The sequence below is a fragment of the Salvelinus fontinalis genome, chromosome 18 (genome assembly GCF_029448725.1).
Source record: "Salvelinus fontinalis isolate EN_2023a chromosome 18, ASM2944872v1, whole genome shotgun sequence".
Lineage (NCBI taxonomy): Eukaryota > Metazoa > Chordata > Actinopteri > Salmoniformes > Salmonidae > Salvelinus > Salvelinus fontinalis.
Genome location: NC_074682.1, coordinates 42,067,405 through 42,084,359, shown reverse-complemented (window position 1 = coordinate 42,084,359; position 16,955 = coordinate 42,067,405).

Below are 16,955 nucleotides of genomic sequence, written 5' to 3'. Positions count from 1 at the left end.
CCACATGCCTTTTGATGAACACCAAACGTGTTTGTTTATTTTTTCCTTAAGCAATGGCTTTTTTTCTGGCCACTCTTCCGTAAAGTCCAGCTCTGTAGAGTGTATGGCTTAAAGTGGTCCTATGGACAGATACTCCAATCTCCGCTGTGGAGCTTTGCAGCTCCTTCAGGGTTATCTTTGGTCACTTTGTTGTGTCTTTGATTAATGCCCTCCTTGCCTGGTCCATGAGTTTTGGTGGGCGGCCCTCTCTTGGAAGGTTTGTTGTGGTGCCATATTCTTTCAATGTTTTAATAATGGATTTAATGGTTCTCTGTGGGATGTTCAAAGTTTCTGATATTTTTTTTAGAACCCAACGCTGATCTGTACTTCTCCACAACTTTGTGCCTGACCTGTTTGGAGAGCTCCTTGGTCTTAATGGTGCAGCTTGCTTGGTGGTGCCCCTTGCTTAGTGATGTTGCAGAGTCTGGGGCCTTTCAGAACAGGTGTATATATACTGAGATCATGTGACACTTAGATTGTACACAGGTGGACTTTATTTAACCAATTATGTGACTTCTGAAGGTAATTGGTTGCACCAGATCTTATTTAGGGGCTTCATAGCAAAGAGGGTGAATACATATGCACGCACCACTTTTCTGTTTTTTTTATTTTTAAATAATTTTTCATTTCCCTTCACCAATTTGTACTATTTTGTGTATGTCCATTACATGAAATCCAAATAAAAATACATTTTTAAATTACAGGTTGTAATGCAACAAAATAGGAAAAATGCCAAGGGGGTGAATAATTTTGCAAGGCACTGTATTAATCTACCACTGCAAAATCCAATAGCACTAATGTTATAGCCCATGACTATAATGGACCTTGGTAGGGCCATAATGATGAGAGAGATTAGTAACACGGATCCATGATCTCATCGCAGAGTAATGGGAGGTCAGCAGTGGCCTATAATGAGAAGGTGTGGGGGGTGCAAGTCATAGGGAATTACATTTTCTAAAGGGGGATAGACTATAGAGGCATGAGACGGGCTAGATAGAGGACATGAGATTGTTTGGTAAAAGGGAATTAGCATTAAGCTGTAAATTGAAAGTAAAGCGACAAAAGGAGACAATGAGAAATGGGGAGGAGAAAGGATTAAACAATGTATCAGTGTGACTCCCTTTGCCTTCTCTGGTGGGAGTAATGAGAGTGAGAGTGTGGCAGACGCAGGGGGCGGACTCCATTTTTCAGGTTAATTTTGGGTCTGAAAATCAGTTGCTGTCAGGCACAGGGACAGAAAGAGACTGACTATGGGCAGGCACAGAGAAAAGTTACAACAGGACTCAATACAAGGAGAGAGGGAATGAGAGAGAGAGTTAAAAGGTGCGAGTGGGAAAGTCAAGAGAGCAAAAGTAACTGAGGTGAGCGTGAGTACAAGACATGGAGAAAGGAAAGTGTAGCAGAAAAGATGCATGGAGAGAGAAACTGACGGGGCCGACTCTACGGGGTAGCAAAGCCTGGCATGGACCCCCCCCCCCAGACAGAATTTGTGCCCTCCCCCAAGTTTTGTTTCCCCATAAACATAACAAATGGTATATGAATTACCATGCCCGGTTTGCAAATGTACCGCCGCTGGGCTTACCAGTAGCGCAGACCCGGACAGAGGATATATGCCGGTGGGTGCTCATGATCTGAGGAGGGGGAAGGAGGGAGGGAAGTGGGATGTAATAATGTAACATTTAGTAATTCAAATCCAAAAATGCATTCTGATTGGGCACCTAGCCATGCAATTGCATAAGGTACCGCCTTCATTACCTTGTTTAGGAAGCTCATTGGATCCCAGGACAGGGTAAAATTGGGGAAAATGGTTGTTCACTTTTGCAGACAGCTACAGCTAGCGTCGTTAAGCTTTGGTAGTGGCGCACTGATTGAATAATTATAGCTAGTTAGCTAAGCTTTGATCAGCATGGATATCCGAAAATGGTTGGGCACTGCCAAGAGCAAAAAACCTGAGGACCACCATGTTGAGACCGATGCTGAGCTCACCGAGCAGCTTCCTAGCCTGACCACTGAGGTAGAGGAGCCTAGCAGCAAATGCAATACCCGCCCATCCCCAATGCCACCTGCTGACCAACAAGACAGAGAAAAGCCATGGCCAGCAGCATGAGGGTAACATCCCAACAAGCACCTGCACCACCGTTACCACAGCCACTAGCACCTGACGACCTCGGTGAGGATGAGCCAGCGCGGGTTTGTCTTTCAGTGGGAGAAAGCGGGCCTTTTGTAGCACCTGGTTGTGGTGCACGCTATGTCGTTTCAGGAGGCGATTTAATACTTTTTTGTGTGTAGCTCCCTGTACAATTTCTTTAGGAACCCCACGGTGGCTGCACAGTACACTGGGGGAAAACTGAACAGACTTCTTGATCAGAGATGGACTGTGTCGTGGAAATTTCAGTACTGAGAGAGACTTTGTAATTTCTTTAAAAAATCATCTTTATTTAATGTTGATTAGTTATTGCAATAAGTAAACCAGTCTGAGTAGCTTTTACAGACAATGCACAGTTTTATATAGCTGATAACAAGAATGCTCACTCATGGCTGGTTCCAGCCCTCCCATAAAGATTGTGGCGCACCATAAGCCACTTTGGGTTCATCCTGTGGTCATCTGCCTCTGGTGTTGTCTCCCAGATGCCAGAATAATTAGGAATACTGAGGCCTTTGTTCTGCTCCTCCAGGCAATCTCTATCTCGATGACACCCACCATATCTTATCTACGGAATGCCAGCTGTAGGTTTTTAGGCTCCTCCATTCACACAGACATTTAATAGAACAAAAATGTCTTACTGTTTAGTTAAGTGAATCATTGTTAAATATCCAACAAATCAGGTAAATATGTAATTTTTCTATCACAACTGGCAACCTCAACACCGTGTCAGTCATTTTGAAATCAAGTGACAACATCACAGAGATGCTCGTTGAAATCAAATCTATTTGTGCATATGGCACAGAAGTGAGACTTGAGGCCACATGCTTCTTGAAAGCAGTGGCAGAGGAGGGCGAGCTTTAACTTCTCTAGGGTATGTGGGACGCTAGCGTCTCACCTCGTCAACAGCCAGTGAAGCTGCAGGGAGCCAAATTCAAAACAACAGAAATCCCATAATTTAAATTCCTCAAACATACAAGTATTTTACACCATTTTAAAGATACACTTGTTGTAATTTCAAAAACGTTTTACAACGGAAGCACACCAAAAGATTATGTTAGGTCAGAGCCAAGTCACAGAAAAATATATTTTTCCAGACAAAAAGAGGAGTAACAAAAAGCAGAAATAGAGATAAAATTAATCACTAACCTTTGATGATCTTCATCAGATGACACTCATAGGACTTCATGTTACACAATACATGTATGTTTTGTTCGGTAAAGTTCATATTTATATCCAAAAATCTGAGTTTAGGCGGTACGCTACTGTCTAACTTGGACAAAAGCCAGAGAAAATGCAGAGCGCCAAATTCAAATAAATACTATAAAAATCCAACTTTCATTAAATCACACATGAAAGATACCAAATTAAAGCTACACTGGTTGCTAATCCAGCCAACATGTCAGAATTCAAATAGGCTTTTCGGCGAAAGCAAACGATGCTATTATCTGAGGATAGCATCATAGTAAACAAAGAGTGAAGCATATTTCAACCCTGCAGGCGCGACACAAAACGCAGAAATAAAAATATAATTCATGCCTTACCTTTGACTAGCTTCTGTTGTTGGCACTCCAATATGTCCCATAACCATCACAAATGGTCCTTATGTTCGATTAATTCCGTCGATATATATCCAAAATGTCAATTTATTTGGCGCGTTTCATCCAGAAAAACACTGGTTCCAACTTGTGAAATGTGACTACAAAATATCTCAAAGGTTACCTGTAAACTTTGCCAAAACATTTCAAACTACTTTTGTAATACAACTTTAGGTATTTTTAATGTAAATAATCGATCAAATTGAAGACGGGATGATCTGTGTTCAATACAGGATTAAAATAAACTGTAGCTAGCTTTGTGGTCACGCGCCTCTAACAAACAGGACACTTCGAGTGACCCTCGTTCAAGATGGCCGTACTTCTTCATTACACAAAGGAATAACCTCAACCAATTTCAAAAGACTGTTGACATCCAGTGGAAGCGGTAGGAACTGCAAGAAGGTCCCTTAGAAATCTGGATTCCCAATGAAAATCATTGAAAAGATAGTGACCTCAAAAAAGAAAAATCTGAATGGTTTGTCCTCGGGGTTTCGCCTGCTAAATAAGTTCTGTTATACTCACAGACATGATTCAAACAGTTTTAGAAACTTCAGAGTGTTTTCTATCCAAATCTACTAATAGTATGCATATCTTATCTTCTGGGGATGAGTAGCTGGCAGTTTGATTTGGGCATGCTTTTCATCCAAAATTCCAAATGCTGCCCCCTACCCTAGAGAAGTTAAATGTATTGCCAACATGACTCACAAAATCCTGGGGCTTCTCGACCCTCCTAACAAGTTACTGCAGTCTGAAGCAACTGATCTGCACACCAGTGTAAAACTTGTTTGCAGTACATATGGGTGTGTTGACAAACTGTGATGTGATGCTGAATTCAAAAAGCTTTGGGAAGCATGCCAGGAGGGCACGAGCACACCAGCTCCAAGGAAACGACAGAGACTCGTGAGTAAAACTTTGAAAGAGTATGTAGTTTAAAGCACAGTAGGTCAGCATAATGATGGAGACGAGGGAATATAAACAACTGTTTTTCAGCACTTCGGATGCTGTGCTGGGGGAAATGTCATCACAATTTAGGGAAGGAAATAGTCAACTGGTGGAAGCTCTGTGCGCCATGGATCCAAAGAGCCCAGACTGGATGTGGATGTGAACAAGGTCAAGGTAGCTCTAACCAAAACTGAACCAGTGGAAGCAGAATTTATTGAGACTAGTACATTCTTGCAAAGTGAAATCACAACCCCAGCCAGCAACAACAAATAGACCCCACTCAGTGTCCTTCAAAGATCGGGCGGCCTTTGTCAACAATGCCGACTGTGCTGTTGGCACTGAAACATGTATTAACATTTGGGGCATGTACAGCAATGTGCAAAAATTCCTTCTAAACCCTGAATAATGTATGTAGTGAGCACAGACGCAGCATGTTACAACAACGAAAGCCCAGCTTGTCCATCTGGCATTTTAGAGGGACCTGACAAGTACATTTCGCCAGGAAGGAGAATGAAATCAGAAACTTTTCATGAGTTTCAACACATAATCGAAGAGGCATCAGCTCTTCTAAAAGGTAAGCTACTATCTTTATGGCTCTGTCCGCCGTGCCTTAATCATACATTTTTTGGTTTTCCCTCATGTAAGCCTGGTTGTTTGTCAGATTTTTTTACGTAATGTATAGCTACTTTAGGCCTTTATTTTTTACTTCAATACAGGTTAGATTTATCTTTGATTCTTAATATCATTGTTTAGTTTTTGTGGGTCTAATTGCTATTTATATATATACAGATTTGTGTTATTTTATGGGTATAGGGACAATGACCAATGTAACCTATTGGTTGTCCTCTGAGGTGAGCCCTGGTGCGGTGCTCCTATTGTTCTGGCTGTCCACTTCAGTGGTGCTGAAATTGGCAATGCATCCTTTCATAGAGCTGACTGGCAGTAGCTTTCTCCCCATGGTCCTGAATTGTTGGTTACGGTGTATGTTGTTTTAATGAGCTCATCTTGGGCTACCAGTCTTAATGGGGATTCTCTTCAACATTGCAGGCTTTTATTGTGTGCAAAATGAAAGTTGTTGTGTATATGGCTGCATTTCAGATAGGCCTACATTTTTAAAAACATTTTGTATGTTGCAGTAGTATAGGACTAATACCGTGTGTAGTCTACTAAAAGAGGTAGACAAACGTTCACTCTATTATCATTAATTTACATTACACACAGTTGTTGTGTGATAGTGTAAAGGCAGTCATTGTTGTTCTCCCCCTTAGACGAGGAGGAGCATGGATAGGACCAAGATGCGGATTGAGGGAAATAAGCCATCTTTTAATGAAAACAGCAAACAAGACACTACAAAAACTACAAAACAACAAACGTGACTAACCTTCAACCGTCCTGTGTGGACACAGGAACAAACACCCACAAAACCCCAGTGAAACCCTGGCTGCCTTAGTATGACTCTCAATTAGAGACAAACGATACACACCTGTCTCTAATTGAGAATCATACCAGGCCGAACACAAAAACCAACCTAGAAATACAAAACATAGACTGCCCACCCAAAACACACGCCCTGACCATAAACACATACCAAAACAACATAAAACAGGTCAGGACCGTTACAGAACCCCCCCCTCAAGGTGCAAACGCCGGGCGCACCAGCACAAAGTCCAGGGGAGGGTCTGGGTGGGCAGTTGACCACGGTGGTGGCTCCGGCTCTGGACGCTGTCCCCACACCACCATAGTCACTCCCCGCTTCTGTCTTCCCCTCCCAATGACCACCCTAAAACTAACATCCCCTAAATGAGCGGCCAGCACCGGGAGAAGGGGCAGCACCGGGACGAGGGGCGGCACCGGGACGAGGGGCGGCACCGGGACGAGGGGCGGCACCGGGACGAGGGGCGGCACCGGGACGAGGGGCGGCACCGGGACGAGGGGCGGCACCGGGACGAGGGGCGGCACCGGGACGAGGGACTCCGGCAGGTCCTGGCTGAGGGACTCCGGCAGGTCCTGGCTGAGGGACTCCGGCAGGTCCTGGCTGAGGGACTCCGGCAGGTCCTGGCTGAGGGACTCCGGCAGGTCCTGGCTGAGGGACTCCGGCAGGTCCTGGCTGAGGGACTCCGGCAGGTCCTGGCTGAGGGACTCCGGCAGGTCCTGGCTGAGGGACTCCGGCAGGTCCTGGCTGAGGGACTCCGGCAGGTCCTGGCTGAGGGACTCCGGCAGGTCCTGGCTGAGGGACTCCGGCAGGTCCTGGCTGAGGGACTCCGGCAGGTCCTGGCTGAGGGGCTCCGGCAGGTCCTGGCTGAGGGGCTCCGGCAGGTCCTGGCTGAGGGGCTCCGGCAGGTCCTGGCTGAGGGGCTCCGGCAGGTCCTGGCTGAGGGGCTCCGGCAGGTCCTGGCTGAGGGGCTCCGGCAGGTCCTGGCTGGACGGCTCCGGCAGGTCCTGGCTGGACGGCTCCGGCAGGTCCTGGCTGGACGGCTCCGGCAGGTCCTGGCTGGACGGCTCCGGCAGGTCCTGGCTGGACGGCTCCGGCAGGTCATGGCAGGACGGCTCCGGCAGGTCATGGCAGGACGGCTCCGGCAGGTCATGGCAGGACGGCTCCGGCAGGTCATGGCAGGACGGCTCTGGCTGGTCATGGCAGGACGGCTCTGGCGCTAGGCAGACGGCAGACTCTGGCCGGCTGAGACGCACTATAGGCCTGGTGCGTGGTACCGGAACTGGAGGTACCGGGCTGAGGGCACGCACCTCAGGGCGAGTGCGGGGAACAGGAACTGGGCACACTGGACTCTCGTGGCGCACTCTAGGCCTGGTACGTGGTACCGGAACTGGAGGTACCGGGCTGGAGACACGCACCATAGGGAGAGTGCGTGGAAGAGGAACAGGGCTCTGGAGATGCACTGGAAGCCTGGTGCGTGGTGTAGGCACTGGTGGTACTGAGCTGGGGTGGGAAGGTGGCGCCGGATATACCGGACCGTGAAGGAGGACACGTGCTCTTGAGCACCGAGCCTCCCCAACCTTACCAGGTTGAATGGTCCCCGTAGCCCTGCCAGTGCGGCCAGGTGGAATAGCCCGCACTGGACTATGCAGGCGAACCGGGGACACCACCTGTAAGGCTGGTGCCATGTACGCCGGCCCGAGGAGACGTACTGGAGACCAGATACGTTGGGCCGGCTTCATGGCACTCGGCTCGATGCCCAACCTAGCCCTCCCAGTGCGGCAAGGTGGAATAGCCCGCACTGGGCTAAGCACGCGTACTGGGGACACCGTGCGCTTTACCGCATAACACGGTGTCTGACCAGTACGACGCCCTCTTACTCCACGGCAAGCCCGGGGAGTTGGCTCAGGTATCCAACCCAGCTTTGCCACACTCCCCTTTAGCCCCGCCCCAAGAAATTTTTGGGTGAGCCTCTCGGGCTTCCAGCCTCTCATACGTGCTGCCTCCTCAATCCACCGCTCCTGGGCTGTGGCTGCCTTCTCCTCCCGCGAGCGGCGATTCACACCAACCTTAGCCCAGGGTCCTTCTCCGTTGAATATTTGTTCCCAACTCCATTCCTCTTCTCTCCATTGCTTTAGTTCCTTTTCTCTCTCCTCAATCCGCTTGGTCCTGTTGTGGTGGGTGTTTCTGTAAAGGCAGTCATTGTTGTTCTCCCCCTTAGACGAGGAGGAGCATGGATAGGTCCAAGATGCGGATTGAGGGAAATAAGCCATCTTTTAATGAAAACAGCAAACAAGACACTACAAAAACTACAAAACAACAAACGTGACTAACCTTCAACCGTCCTGTGTGGACACAGGAACAAACACCCACAAAACCCCAGTGAAACCCTGGCTGCCTTAGTATGACTCTCAATTAGAGACAAACGATACACACCTGTCTCTAATTGAGAATCATACCAGGCCGAACACAAAAACCAACCTAGAAATACAAAACATAGACTGCCCACCCAAAACACACGCCCTGACCATAAACACATACCAAAACAACATAAAACAGGTCAGGACCGTTACAGATAGGCTATTGTAAAAGTGATGTCAACACTATGAAGGCACGCAGCTTACTTTATTGCCCCTCCCTGCTCTCTTGCTATAACGTGTGTGTGTGTTGCTCTCTGAATTGGCATTTACTCTTATTCGTGGCAGATTCATATTGGCTACTGACATGTAGAACATTTCACACCAGCTATGAATATAGTTTGGATTTAGTTTGCTTTTCTGAAACTCTCCCATAGAAAATGTTCCACACCTGGAGAAGTGGAGGCTTGGCTTACTGTAGATTATGCTCATTGCGTAGTGTCACAAATTTGACTAATGTAGCCTATAGTTGTAGTAATTGATGTTTACATTATGAAGCCTGTGAGAATCTTTGATGTCCTACTGGTGCTCATTCTGTCAGGCTGATCTGTGCCTTTTGGTAGGCGCAAATTATGTGTAGGCCTATGGCAGCTACAAGGTTGTTGATATGTATGGCTACATTTCAGAAAAGTTTTTGTACATTTGAAAAGCAGTAGGACCAATCTCTTGTTTTATTAGGGCTCTAAAGGAAAACTAGTTGTGCCCCTCCATGGATTTAAAATACCCCCTCAGGCGTGTCATCCTGGAGTCGGGCCTGGAAACTGAGTTGTTTTTCCTGCATATAGAGAAAGAGATGGTGGTGCAGGGAGGGAGTGAAAATAGTTTGGACAGGAGAGGGGTAGGTAAAGAGAGATAGTGGGGATGGGAGATTGATAGAGATGGTAAATACTACAATGACAGTGATTTACTGCACTGGGAAATTGGAAGCTGAAGGCAGAGAGAGAAGGAAGGAGTGGAAATCGGAGTGAGAAAACATTATATACACCACGCACAGGGCAGCCCTCATTTTCACTGGAAAACTTGAGAGAAAGCAGTGTCCTCTCCTATCTGTTCATTTATGTGTGTGACTGTGAATGTCTTTACAGGTTCTGTACATACTATTCCTATATATAACCAACTATATAGGTCTAATTGCCATATGAGATTGGAACATCACACAGTGGCATCAAATTGTCTTTCTGATACATATGTATATACATTACGTGTAATTGTAACTGAAATTTGTGACACTGAATGCGGTGATTATCACTGTAACCTAGATTCTGAATATACAGTACCAGTCAAAAGTTTGGACACACCTACTCATTCAAGGGTTTTTCTTTATTTTTACTATTTTCTACATTGTAGAACGATAGTAAAGACGTCAAAACTATGAAACAACACGTATGGAATCATGTAGTAACCCCAAAAAATGATTTTATTTTTGAGATTCTTCAAAGTAGCCACCCTTTGCCTTGATGACAGCGTTGCACACTCTTGGCATTCTCTCAACCAGCTTCAGCTAGAATGTTTTTCCAACAGTTCCCACATATGCTAGCACTTGTTGGCTGCTTTCCTTCACTCTGCTGTCCAACTCATCCCAAACCATCTCAATTGGGTTGAGGTCGGGTGATTGTGGAGGCCAGGTCATCTAATGCAGCACTCCATCACTCTCCTTATTGGTCAAATAGCCCTTTTACAGCCTGGAGGTGTGTTGGGTCATTGTCTTGTTGAAAAACAAATGATAGTCCCACTAAGCGCAAACCAGATGGGATTGCGTATCGCTGCAGAATGCTTTGGTAGCCATGCTGGTTAAGTGTGCCTTCAATTCCAAATAAATCACAGACAGTGTCACCAGCAAAGCACCACCACACCATCACATCTCCTCCTCCATGCTTCACGTTGGGAACCACACATGCGTAGATCATCCGATCACCTACTCTGTGTCTCACAAAGACACAGCGGTGTCACGTTCCTGACCGGTTTTCTGTTATTTTGTATGTGTTTGACGGTCAGGGCTTGAGTTTGGGTGGGTAGTCTATATTATGTGTTTCTATGTTGGTAATAGGGTGACCTGATATGGCTCTCAATTAGAGGCAGGTGGTTTTCATTTCCTCTGATTGAGAGCCATATTAAGGTAGGTGTTTTCACACTGTTTGTTTGTGGGTGGTTGTCTCCTGTGTCAGTGTCTGTTATGCCACACGGGACTGTTTCGGTTTCGGTTTGTTTGTTCGGTTTTTGTGTAGTCTGTTTTTCCTGTTCGTGCATTCTTCGTTACATGTAAGTTCCTACGTTCAGGTCAGTCTACGTCGTTTGTTGTTTTTCTATCTATTCAAGTGTTCTTCGTGTTTTCGGTTTTGTTTAATAAATATCATGTCATATAACCACGCTGCGTTTCAGTCGAATCCCTGCTCCCCCTCTTCGGATGAAGAGGAGGAGGAAAGCCGTTACAGGCGGATGGAACCAAAAATCTAAAATGTGGACTCATCAGACCAAAGGACAGATTTATCCAGGTCTAATGTCCATTGCTCGTGTTTCTTGGCCCAAGCAAGTTTCTTCTTATTATTGGTGTCCTTTAGTATTGGTTTCTTTGCAACAATTCTACCACGAAGGCCTGATTCAAGCAGTCTCCTCTGAACAGTTGATGTTGAGATGTGTCTGTTACTTGAACTCTGTGAAGCATTTATTTGGGCTGCAATTTGGCAACTCTAATGAACTTATCCTCTGGTACTTCCTATCCTATGGCGGTCCTCGTGAGAGCCAGTTTCATCACAGCGCTTGATGGTTTATGCGACTGCACTTGAAGAATCTTTCAAAGTTCTTGAAATGTTCCGTATTGACTGACCTTCATGTCTTAAAGTAATGATGGACTGTTTCTTTTTTGCTTATTTGAGCTGTTCTTGCCATAATATGGACTTGGTCTTTTACCAAATAGGGCTATCTTCTGTATACCAACCCTACCTTGTCACTACACAACTGATTGGCTCAAACGCATTAAGGAAAGAAATTCCACAAATTAACACCTGTAAATTTAATTCATTCCAGGTGACTACCTCACGAAGCTGGCTGAGAGAATGCCAAGAGTGTGCAAAGCTGTCATCAAGGCAAAGAGTGGCTACATTGCAGAATCACAAATATAAAATATGTTGTTTCATAGGTTTGATGTCTTCACTATTATTCTGCAGTGTAAAAACAATTGTAAAAATAAAGAAAACCCTTGAATAAGTAAGTGTGTCCAAACTTTTGACTGGTGCTGTATGTACTGAACAAAAATATAAACACAACATGTAAAGTGTTTCATGAGCTGAAATAAAAGATCCCAAGAAAATGTCCATACGCACAAGAATCTTATTTCTTTCAATGTTTGCAGAAATTTATTACATCCCTGTTAGTGAGCATTTCTCCTTTGCCAAGATGTCAGGTGGATTGAAGAAACTGATTAAATGGCATGATCGTTACACAGATTTACCTTGTGCTGGGGACAATAAAAGTCCACTCTGAAATGAGCAGTTTTGTCACACAACACAATGCCACATGTCTCAAGTTCTGAGGGAGCGTGCAATTGGCACGCTGACTGCAGGAACGTCCACCAGAGCTGTTGCCAGAAAATTGAATGTTCATTTTTCTACCGTAAGCCGCCTACAACGTTGTTTTAGAGAATTTGGCGGTACTGTACATCCAGCCGGCCTCACAACCACAGACCACATGTAACTACGCCAGCCAAGGACCTTTACATCCAGATTCTTCACCTGCGGGATAGTCTGAGACCAGCCACCAGGACAGCTGATAAAACTGTGGCTATGCACAACCAAATAATTTCTGCACAAACTGTCAGAAACCGTCTCAGGGAACCTAGTCAACATGCTCGTCGTCCGCACCAGGGTCTTGACCTGACTGCAGTTCAGTATTGTAACTGAATTCAGTGGGGAAATGCTTACCTTCGATGGCCACTGGTACGCTGGAGAAGTGTGTTCTTCATGGATGAATCCTGGTTTAAACTGTACCAGGCAGATGGTAGACAGCATGGGTGAGCGGTTCAACGTTGTGAACGGAGTCCCCCATGGTGGCGGTGGGGTTATGGTATGGGCAGGCATAAGCTACGGACAACGAACACAATTTCATTATAGCGATGGTAATTTGAACACACAGGGATACCGTGACAAGATTTTGAGACCCATTGTCGTGCCATTCATCTGCTGCAATCACCTCATGTTTCAGCATGATAATGCATGGCCGCATGCCGCAAGGATCTGTAAACAATTCCTGGAAGATGAAAATGTTCCAGTTCTTCCATGGCCTGCTCCTCAGACATGTCACCCAATGAGCAAGTTTGGGATGCTCTGTCTGGAACAGCATGTACGACAGGGTGTTCCAGTTCCCGCCAATATCCAGCAACAAAGCACAGCCATTGAAGAGTGGGACAACATTCCACAGGCTACAGGCAACAGCCTGATCAACTCTATGCAAAGGAGATGTGTCGCGCTGCATGAGGCAAATGGTGGTCACCCCAGATACTGACTGGTTCTCTGATGCACTTTCCCTACCTTTCTTCAAGGTATCTGTGACCAACAGATGCATATCTGTATTTCTAGTCATGTGAAATCCATAGATTAGGGCCTAATGAATTTATTTAAATTCACTGTTTTCCCTATATGAACTGTAACTCAGTAAAATCTTTGAAATTGTTGAATGTTGCGTTTATAATTTTGTTCAGTGTAGTTAGATATGATTGTCTGTAAATGAGATTATCAGGATCCGATGAAACCGTGACTGCAATTCAGAATAACCAGGAGGAGTCCGAGTGTCATCTGCATAAGGAAGCACTATCATTGTTAATTTGGAACACTGTATGTTCTTGGCGGTGATTGCAGCACAATCTTGAGTGTGTATTGTATTCTATCAGCCATTAATTCAGTTGCTGAGCACAGATGAGAACATCTGGTAGACGTGATTGTGACTGCTATTTGGAAGACTGAGCGCAGTGTCAGTGAACGATGTCTTTGACCTCCTTTGAATGAGGCAGTGTAAATCTAATCAATAAGGCCTGAGGAGATGTGGTACAGTGCTTTTGGAAAGTATTCAGACCCCATGACTTTTTACACATTTAGTAACATTACAGCCTTGTTCTAAAAAATGTAATTTTTTAATCCTCATCAATCTACTCACAATAACAGGTTTTTAGAAATTGTTGCTAATTTATGAAAAACAAAAACCAGAAAAACCTTATTTACATAAGTGTTCAGACCCTTTGCTATGATACTAGAATTTGAGCTCAGGTGCATCCTCTTTCCATTGATCATCCTTGAGATGTTTCTACAACTTGATTGGAGTCCACCTATGGTATATTCAATTGATTGGAGATGATTTGGAAAGGCACACATCTGTTTAAATGAGGTTCCACAGTTGACAGTACATGTCAGAGCAAAAACCAAGCCATGAGGTCGAAGGAATTGTCCGTAGCGTTCCGAGACAGGATTGTGTCGAGGCACAGATCTGGGGAAGGGTACCAAAGCATTTCTGCAGTATTGAAGGTCCCCAAGAACACAGTGGCCTCCATCATTCTTAAATGGAAGAAGTTTGGAACCACCAAGACTCTTCCGAGAGCGATCCCCCCCAGCCAAACTGAGCCATCGGGGGAGAAGGGCCTTGTCAGTGAGGTGACCAAGAACCCGATGGTCACTATGACAGAGCTCCAGAGTTTGTTGTGGTGTAAAGTACTTAAGTAAACATACTTTAAAGCACTACTTAAGTAGTTTTTTGTGTATATGTACTTTACTTTACTATTTATATATTTGACTGCTTTTAGTTTTGCTTCACTACATTCTTTAAGAAAATATTGTACTTTTTACTCCATTCATTTTCCTTGACACCCAAAAGTACTCGTTACATTTTGAATACTTAGCAGGGCAGGAAAATTGTCAAATTCACAAACTTATCAACCGAACATCCCTGGTCATCCCTACTGCCTCTGATCTGGCGGACTCACTAAATACACATGCTTTGTTTGTAATGATGTCTGAATGTTGGAGAGTCCCTGTCTTTCGGTATATTTAAAAAACAAGAAAATGGTGCTATCTGGTTTGCATATATAAGGAATGTTTAACCTCTAACGCCTCACAAACCCGGATCCGGGAGCACCCCCATCAAAAAAGCTGACTAGCATATTTTTTTTATTTATTATCAAATAATAAAATGTTCATGAAATCACAAGTCCAAGACACCAGATGAAAGATACACATCTTGTGAATCCAGCCATCATTTCTGATTTTTAAAATGTTTTACAGGGAAGACACAATATGTAAATCTATTAGCTAACCACGTTAGCAAAAGACACCACTTCTTTACTCCACCATTTTTTTACTCCATCAGTAGCTATCACAAATTCGACCAAATAAAGATATCAATAGCCACTAACCAAGAAACAACTTCATCAGATGACAGTCTGATAACATATTTATTGTATAGCATATGTTTTGTTAGAAAAATGTGCATATTTCAGGTATAAATCATAGTTTACATTGCAGCTAGAGAGTGTTTTCTATCCAATAGTAATAATAATATGCATATTGTACGAGCAAGAATTGAGTACGAGGCAGTTTAACCTGTCTAACCCCGGGGTGCCGCTAGCGGCACCCCCCCCACCCCCACTGAAAAGGCAGAGCCGCGAAATTCAAAAAAAAAATATTTTTTAAATATTTAACTTTCACACATTAAAGTCCAATACAGCTAATGAAAGACACAGATCTTGTGAATCCAGCCAACATGTCCGATTTTTTAAATGTTTTACAGGGAAGACACAATATGTAAAGATGTAAATCTATTAGCTAAACACATTAGCATAATCCACCATCTTTTCTTTGTCCACCAACACCAGTAGCTATCACCAATTCGGCTAAACTAAGAAATTGATAGCCACTAACCAAGAAAAAACCTCCTCAGATGACAGTCTGATAACATATTTATGGTATAGGATAGGTTTTGTTAGAAAAATGTGCATATTTCAGGTAGATGTCATAGTTTACAATTGCACCCACCGTCACAAATGGACTAGAATAATTACAATGAGCAACGTGTTTACCTAACTACTAATCATCAAACATTTCGTAAAAATACACAGCATACACTAATCGAAAGACACAGATCCTGTGAATACAGACAATATTTCAGATTTTCTAAGTGTTTTACGGCGAAAACACAATAAATCGTTATATTAGCATACCACATACGCAAACGTTACCCGAGCACTGATTCTAGCCAAAGAGAGCGATATCATATCATCGCCAAAATATATTAATTTTTTCACTAACCTTCTCAGAATTCTTCAGATGACACTCCTGTAACATCATATTACAACATACATATACAGTTTGTTCGAAAATGTGCATATTTAGCAATAAAAAAACGTGGTTATACAATGAAAATAGTAGCAAAACAAGCCTGGAAATGTCGGTCGCCATCTTTGAGTGATCTAGTTTAATCAATAGCTAATCATATACTTGACTAAAAAATACAGGGTTGACAGGAATCGAAAGACAAATTAGTTCTTAATGCAATCGCTGATTTACATTTTTTAAATTATCCTTACTTTTCAATACAGGTTGCGCCAAGCGAAGCTATACAAAACAAGATGGCGGCGTAAGCTTTAACATTTTTCGACAGAAACACGATTTATCATCATAAATTGTTCTTGCTGTGAGCTGTTCTTCCATCAGAATCTTGGGCAAAGAATCCTTTCTTGGGTCTAATCTTCTTTTGGTCGAAAGATGTCCACTTGTCCGTCGAAATGCCCACTAACGTACGACCGGGAACCCGAAATGTGCCCAGCGCGTCAAAGTGCACAACAAAGCAATGCCTCAAAATCGCACTAAAAGGATATAAATTGCTATACAACGGTTCAAATTAACTACCTTATGATGCTGTTAACACCTATAACGGGTGAAAACATGACCAGAGAAATATTACTGGCTACACTAATGCTTGGAAAAAGAGCAGGGCGGTGTCCACCGCGCGTCCGGCGCAGCTGGAAAAGAGTTCCTACCTACAGGTTTTTTTCCTTTATAGTGGCTGTGATTGCGCAATCGATACCATTCAAAGCGTCATCACGTAAAGGCATCTAGGGGAAGACGTAAGCAGTGTCCGTAATCTCATAGCGTTCACAGTGGCCTTTAAACTGACTCCAGATCAGGGGCCAAAATGTGTGAAATCTGACTCCATGTCAGGGAAATTGCTGTAGAATGAGTTCTGTTCCACTCAGAGACAAAATTCCAACGGCTATATAAACTAGAGAGTGTTTTCTATCCAATAATAGTAATAATATGCATATTGTACGATCAAGAATTGAGTAGGAAGCCGTTTCATCTGTAGAGACAATTATGCTAATTTGAAACAGCACCCCCTATAGTCGC